The following is a 7,290-nucleotide window of genomic DNA, read 5'->3' as shown; positions in this document are numbered from 1 at the left end:
AATCACAGTGTCTCAGTTCAGTTAGTATCTGGAGAAAAGAGAGAACAATTTTGCCATGGACCCTAGAGGCAGAGTTAATGAGACGTGGAGAATAGTTTCCTGTAAGCAGCAAGAAAGGAACTGTCTGGTGTCTCACGCCTGTAATCCTAACTACTCAGGAAGCAGAGATCAGGAGGATCGCAGTTCAAAGCCAGCTTGGGCAAATAGTTCTTGAGACTGTATCTTGAAAAAAAACAGGGCTGGCAGAGTGGCTCAAATGGTAGAGTGCCTGCCTAGTAAGCATGAGGCCCTGAGTTCAAGTCCCAGTACTGCCAAAGAAGAAGAAGAAGGAGAAGAAGAAGAAGAGAAGAAACTGTCCCTTGTAGACAGACCATGCCTCTGGCCAAGGTTCATGCTTGGAAAGAAGATGGTGAATCCCATGTGGGGCATTTGAAGTTCAAATATGATACATACTTAAGAACTTCTTTTTTCTTGTGAAAAATGAATGGACGAAATTGGTTTATTTTTCATGTTTTTACTTTTTTTGGCAGTACTGGGGTTTGAAATCAGGCCCTATCCTTGCAGGCAGGTACTCTACCACTTGAGCCATACTCCTGGCCCTTTTGTCATGCTTTTTTAGTTGTTTGAGCTGTAAAGGAAAAATTGAAATAACTACTACTCAGATATGTGAGAATTCAGTGTAATTTACTACATTAAAATCCAAACCACTCAATGTTTTTACAAAGATAAAGTGATATAGTTTATTTATGGATAGTGAACTAAATAACTGTTTCCCAAATGCCTTTGGATTACATCATATTTTCTCTGCTCATGACCTGGGTCTGCTCACCCTTCTTGGCATTGTGTCCTTTCATTTCTTGTCCTTGTAGAAAGCAGTGCAGCTTCATGTAAATGAAATAAGAACTTCTACATACACACACGGCTTGTTACCAAATAAGGAATGATATTCAGTCCCTAAAATAAGGTTTTCAGAATTTGCTTAGTCTCTCAATAATCGTGTGATATGGTTCTATTTTCATTATATCAGACATTGAGAGGCAAAGATGTACACAATTTTTTCTAAAATAATATATAAAAGATGACACATGTAAGACTTGGACCCAAGTCCTCTGCATTTAAGACCCAACTTCTATAAGTTGCATTTTATCTGGCAGAATCTGATATCAATTCTGGGTTCAAGGCTTATTTAATGAAATTCTTAGATGCTTAGAAATTCCTATTACAAATTAGTCTGCTTTGGAATTTTGACTTTAAGAGTGCTGCAGTGAAACTTCCATCTCACTCCAAGTAACTCCTTGACTATTTATTAATGGCAGAAATCTTACAAATGCAGTTTTAAACTTCCGTTATTTTTTCTCACTTTTGTTGCAATAGAAATTCTCATGGGGCTTTCAAATCATTTTGAATGACTTACTTTTACCTTGATGTGGATAGATTGGCCTATAAAAATCACAAATCATTAATCTTTTCCTTTGTTATCTACTCATTTGGAGTTCTAGTCCCCTCTTTCTGCAGGTGCAGGTGAGATTTGGAAGGGGCCTCCACACAGGATAGATCATTGTTACTGGGTATCTTCTCTGCTGAGGGCTGCAACCTAGATTTTACTTTGAAATTCCATTTAATTCTTCTAGCAACCTACCTGGATGAGCTGGTGATCCTCATTTTTACAGGTGAGGACACCAGACTTAGATAGATTACATGGCATCTTCAACACAGTTCAGCCAGTGAAGATACAAACCCACGTCTTTCAAAGTATTTTCTATGAGGACCAACTACTTTGCAAATGGTCAAGTTTGAGGAAGATTGGAAATAAATGATTTGAGTCCTGGTCTATCAGGTTAACCACATGAATTCACTAACATTCTACCTTGTTTGGCCAATAAAAGCATTTATTCACCTCCATCTAAGTTTTGCACCATAGTCCATGTTGGTACTGAATTGTTTACTCTGCAATTCCATTCTCCTGGCTCTTTCTGCCTTTGCCTTCTTCCAACAACTGATGGGAGAGACAGAAACAGTTGGGTGCTTTGGTGAAGTATTGGTTATTTCCTGAAATTTGAACTGCGAACTATGACTTTCACAAATGTCTAATGCACAGGTGTTATTTAAAGACTGGGTTCCTTGGCCTTGCCTCTGTCTTCTGTGCACTCAGATTTCACGAATCTACTTATACTTCCTGTCCATATTTCCCATCTTTCTCTTCCCATGGTGGTTACCATGAACAGCCTTCACCTACTTTAACAGCATGTAGTAGGAAGAGCTTGTCTGGGCTTTGGAATCAGACACACTAAGTTGTGTTCATTCAGACTCCTCTTGGAGAAGTCCCTGCAACAAATACTTGAGTGCAAAGTTCATTTGGGAACTGATTCTAGGGATGAAACAAGGTTGAAAGGAGAGTTGAAATAGAGAGTTGGCTACCTAGCAAGTTAACTCAGCATGATACTGCTGCAGAAATCTATACTGGCAAGCACCAATGCAGAGCACGGGTCAATATTCACCTACCAGAGGAGCAAAGGTACAGTGTTCACACACAGCCAGTCATCCAATGGGCACCAATCCAAGAGATGTGGCTCTCTTGGCACTTCTAGTCTGCCTCTGGGCAGAAGAGTAGGTTCTGTTGGACAGAGTGAGTTTGCAGACAAAAAAATGCAAGTTCCAGAAATTGGAGGCTGTCTGGCTTTTGCTGAATTATTCAGGGATTGGTGATGTGGATGGGGTAGTGACAGTGGCTTTGAATTCTAACTCCAATTTCATGTAGCCTTGGGCAAATCTGTAGTATTTCTGACCTCCTGTTTCTCAAAAACAACAACAAAAACCCTGCAGAACAGTGATATTTCACTGATTACTATGAGACTATTATAATTGTTCTGTATCAACAAAGGATGCTACAAATGTGCAAAGCATTTATAACCTATTTTATCATCCAGAAGTCACACCTCTGGACAGAATTTTATGCTATTTCTAAATTCTATTCCAGATATCTGCAAGAGCTACATAAATCCAGTTATCTCAAATTTGAATTTGTTGGAAAACCATTGTCTGACCTGGATCAGCATTGAAGGTGTAACTTTCTCTTGGTTGTGTCTGTTTCTGTTTTCAAACTTCTTCCTCACTAAGACTATAGCTTGCCTTAGCAACTGGGTCTTTATAAGTCTCTTGTCCCTGGCAATTGTTTGGGGCTAATGATTTTTAAATAACATTTGATGCTGTCTTAAATCTGAAACAGAATCCACAAAGACAAGAGGTCTTGGCAAGTTTCTTTAGGCAGAGGCTGGACCTGAATTCAGACAATGTTGACCCATTCGTCCCCATATGGGAGTTGGATGTGATTTGGAGCACAGGTCAGGGATGAACCTCTATTCCCCAAGCAGGTTCCCAGTAGTAGGTGACCCTCTGACTCCCTGCACCCTTCTAGCCTTGTGCCACACCAGCCATATTCATCTGCTCATGCATGAATTCAGCAGAGCACAGATCTAGTCAGCAAACACAGGAGCAGCAAGCTGCAGTCAGGAGGGATTTGGACTTTGAGCTCATTGGGTGTGATCTGACCAGATTTTAGCCACTTGCAACTTCTAAGCAATTTGATCTTTGGTTACGAGCCAGATTTTGAAGGAGGACAGGCTCTTTGCTCAAATTCCAACTTTGCCTGCCACAAGTTGAGCATGATAACTTATCTTTCTGTCTCCGTTTTTACATAAAACAAGAGCAAAATATCTATGTTACAGGATTATTGTAAGACTTAGCAATATCTTGTAAAATTCTTGGCACAGAATCTGTGCTCAATAAATTACAGATGTCTCTATGCCTTTTAGAAATTTCTGGTCAGATGGTCCATTATCCCTATAAACTCAACATGTCAAAAATCAATTTGTTCACTTATTTCCAGAGTTTTACTCTGATTTTCATGTGTGTGTGTGTGTGTGTGTGTGTGTGTGTGTGTGAGTGGTTTGAATATAGGGCCTTTGTTCTACCACTTGTGCCACACCTCTAGCACTTTTTTTGCTTTTTCTCTTTCTTGCTTTAGTTATGTTTTAGATAAGATCTTGCATTTTTGCTCTGGGTCAACCTCAGATTTCAATCATTATACCTATTGCTAGGATGACATGTGTACACCATCAGGATTTTTGCCTGGACTGACCTCAAACTTCTATCCTCATGAACTCTGCCTCTTGAGTAACTGATATTAAGTGTAAGCCACTGTGCCTGGCTCCTCCTAGTTCTTTTTTTCACAATTTCCCTTCTTCCTTTCTAAGTAAATTTTGTTTTCACTGCTCTTTCTTTCAGTCCTTTCAAGTCAACAAGTTGCAAAGACACTCTTGGTCAAATCCAACTGGTCTTCATTCACTGTGCCTTTCCTTGACCTGACTCACCTTCATGCTGTTGCTGGAGTAATCATTCTGGACCATGGCCTTCATCTCATGTAGAATGTAGCATTTAGTGCTGTTTTGGGGACCGATGAAGCTCACATTTGCCATTAGCCATGCAGTGAGTATACACACCTTATTAACGGATTTTACAGAAGCAAATGCCAGTGAAGAACAGTGGAGCTCACTAAGTTCCACCTCACCCCTGTTAGAATAGCCATCATCAGCAACACCACCAACAACAGGTGTTGGCGAGGATGCGGGGAAAAAGGAACCCTCTTACACTGTTGGTGGGAATGTAGACTAGTACAACCACTCTGGAAAAAATTTGGAGGCTACTTAAAAAGATGGACATCGATCTACCATTTGATCCAGCAATACCACTCTTGGGGATATACCCAAAAGACTGTTACTCCAGAGGCACCTGCACATCCATGTTTATTGCGGCACTATTCACAATAGCCAAGTTATGGAAACAGCCAAGATGTCCCAACACTGACGAATGGATTAAGAAAATGTGGTATCTATACACAATGGAATTTTATGCAGCCATGAAGAAGAACGAAATGTTATCATTCGCTGGTAAATGGATGGAATTGGAGAACATCATTCTGAGTGAGGTTAGCCAGGCTCAAAAGACCAAAAATCGTATGTTCTCCCTCATATGTGGACATTAGATCAAGGGCAAACACAACAAGGGGACTGGACTATGAGCACATGATAAAAGCGAGAGCACACAAGGGAGGGGTGAGGATAGGTAAGACACCTAAAAAACTAGCTAGCATTTGTTGCCCTTAACGCAGAGAAACTAAAGCAGATACCTTAAAGCAACTGAGGCCAATAGGAAAAGGGGACCAGGAACTAGAGAAAAGGTTAGATCAAAAAGAATTAACCTAGAAGGTAACACCCACACACAGGAAATCAATGTGAGTCAATGCCCTGTATAGCTATCCTTATCTCAACTAGCAAAACCCCTTGTTCCTTCCTATTATAGCTTATACTCTCTCTACAACAAAATTAGAGATAAGGGCAAAATAGTTTCTGCTGGGTATTGAGGGGGGGAGCGGGAGGGGGCGGAGTGGGTGGTAAGGGAGGGGGTGGGGGCAGGGGGGAGAAATAAACCAAGCCTTGTATGCACATATGAATAATAAAAGAAAAATGAAAAAAATAAAAATAAAAATAAAAATAAATTAAAAACTTAAAAAAAAAAAAAAAAAAAAAGAACAGTGGAGCTGAGCTCACAAAGCCAACCCTTCGCTGAGAAACCAAACCATGACAAGATATGTCTAGAAGGTCAATAACACAAGAGTTAAGAATTGGGAGCACAAGAGGGACCTAGGGGATTCAGTAAGGAGATTGTATATGGAATGGGTAAGAAATGTGTGTGTGTGTGTGTGTGTGTGTGTGTGTGTGTTTCTTCCCTCTGTGCAGCACTCACTCCCTTTTCCTGGCTACAGAGCTCTGGGTTTGCTTTGAGGAACCAGCACTCCCTCATTCTCAGACAGTAGCTCACAGTGCCTCTCAGAGGGCCTCTGATCTGACCTATCTGGGCAGACATTTCCTCATGGACAAAGATGTTTATTAGTAATGGGTTTAAGACTCAGGAAGATTCAAACTTAATGAATTCTAAGACTTGTGTGGGAGCTAGTTCAAAGAGTTTCTACTCAACCTAAACCTCAGAATATTTAGGCAAATCATCCTGACTTTGCATGAATGTTGAGAGAAAAGTTAACACAAGGGAAAGCAGGGCTGAGAGAGAGAAGTAGATAGATAGACTGGACCCTGGGAACTTAGTTTCTGGATGAATTTGTATCTCAGGATGCATACCATGCTTTGCTTAAGTCCACGATTTGAGCTTTCTACAGGGGAGAGGGCAGACTTTCATTCTCACCTATAAAGGCTCAATAATTTAGTCTATGAAATAAACTGACAGCACACAGATTAATAGGAAAAACATTTAGTTACATTTGCACAACTGTTCCATCGAGTACAATTGTCAAAGAAAGGTCAAATTGATCAAACTTTATGGGACTTGGGGTTTCTGGAGAAAGTTAGTGACAAGTCATGGGAGGCTCAGGGAGGACTTGTATGATGAACAAAAGTCTCCTACAGATAATTATCTCTGAGATAATAATGATCGTCTTAGAGCAGCCCTCAGAACAGCGCGTGATAGTTTGCCAATTTCTTCTATAGCGATGATATTTGGAAAATCTTTCTTCAATTAGATAAAGGGACTTAAGAGAAAGCCCCTCCTTGTATTGGTGAGGTGACCTCAGATTGAGGTAATCAGCCAACCAAAGCCACATACTTCTGAGCCCCAAGAGTCCCATCTGAAACTTTCTTAGATGCTTCATAAACTGCAAGGTGAATTGGTGGCTGTGGAGAAAAACAAAATCCAGTTAGTATCTGAGTGGTAGGAGACATGGGTCCAGTAAACAGTCATGTCTCACTCCGCAGGTGCGTTCCCAGTAGAGTTAGACCCCTGCACAGTGCAAGCAAACAGGTATGTAATAAGAACATTTCTAGGGAAACAAAAGAAAAATAAAAGTGAAGAATTGGAGCAGCATAGAAACTTTTCCTGAGTCTGGAAGACAGCCAGAGGAGAAGGTTCTAGAGGCTGGCCTCATGTACCTCCAGTTGAAATATTGGCGCAGGCAGTGCCAGTATGATGGTTTTCTCGATTTGCAGTTTGAATGCCTCAAGTGTAGTGATGACATCTTCGAAGCCCACACCGAGTCTTCCAGTTTCAGCCTGCAGGGATAAATAATTTTAACTTCAGTGTTTCCAACTTAAAAAGACAGGAGAAAAATTGGGGATGTTAGTTTAGGGACTTGAAAACAGTTCAGGATTCTATCAGACTCAGATTTTAAATCATCAAGCACTACGAGCCGGACACTACTGAAAGGGGCACTATAGTTTTCTTGTA

The 7,290-nt window shown here is 40.6% G+C and overlaps 1 non-coding gene across 1 annotated transcript; it reads left to right on the top strand.

Annotated features, from left to right (window-relative positions):
• Positions 1-241: 241 nt before the first annotated feature.
• Positions 242-314, top strand: Trnat-agu (transfer RNA threonine (anticodon AGU)). The gene has a single exon. It is a non-coding gene; the product is annotated as a tRNA-Thr (tRNA).
• Positions 315-7,290: the final 6,976 nt, after the last annotated feature.

The sequence above is a fragment of the Castor canadensis genome, chromosome 12, assembly GCF_047511655.1.
Source record: "Castor canadensis chromosome 12, mCasCan1.hap1v2, whole genome shotgun sequence".
NCBI classification, from domain to species: Eukaryota; Metazoa; Chordata; class Mammalia; order Rodentia; family Castoridae; genus Castor; species Castor canadensis.
This window is presented reverse-complemented; position numbering and strand designations above follow the sequence as displayed.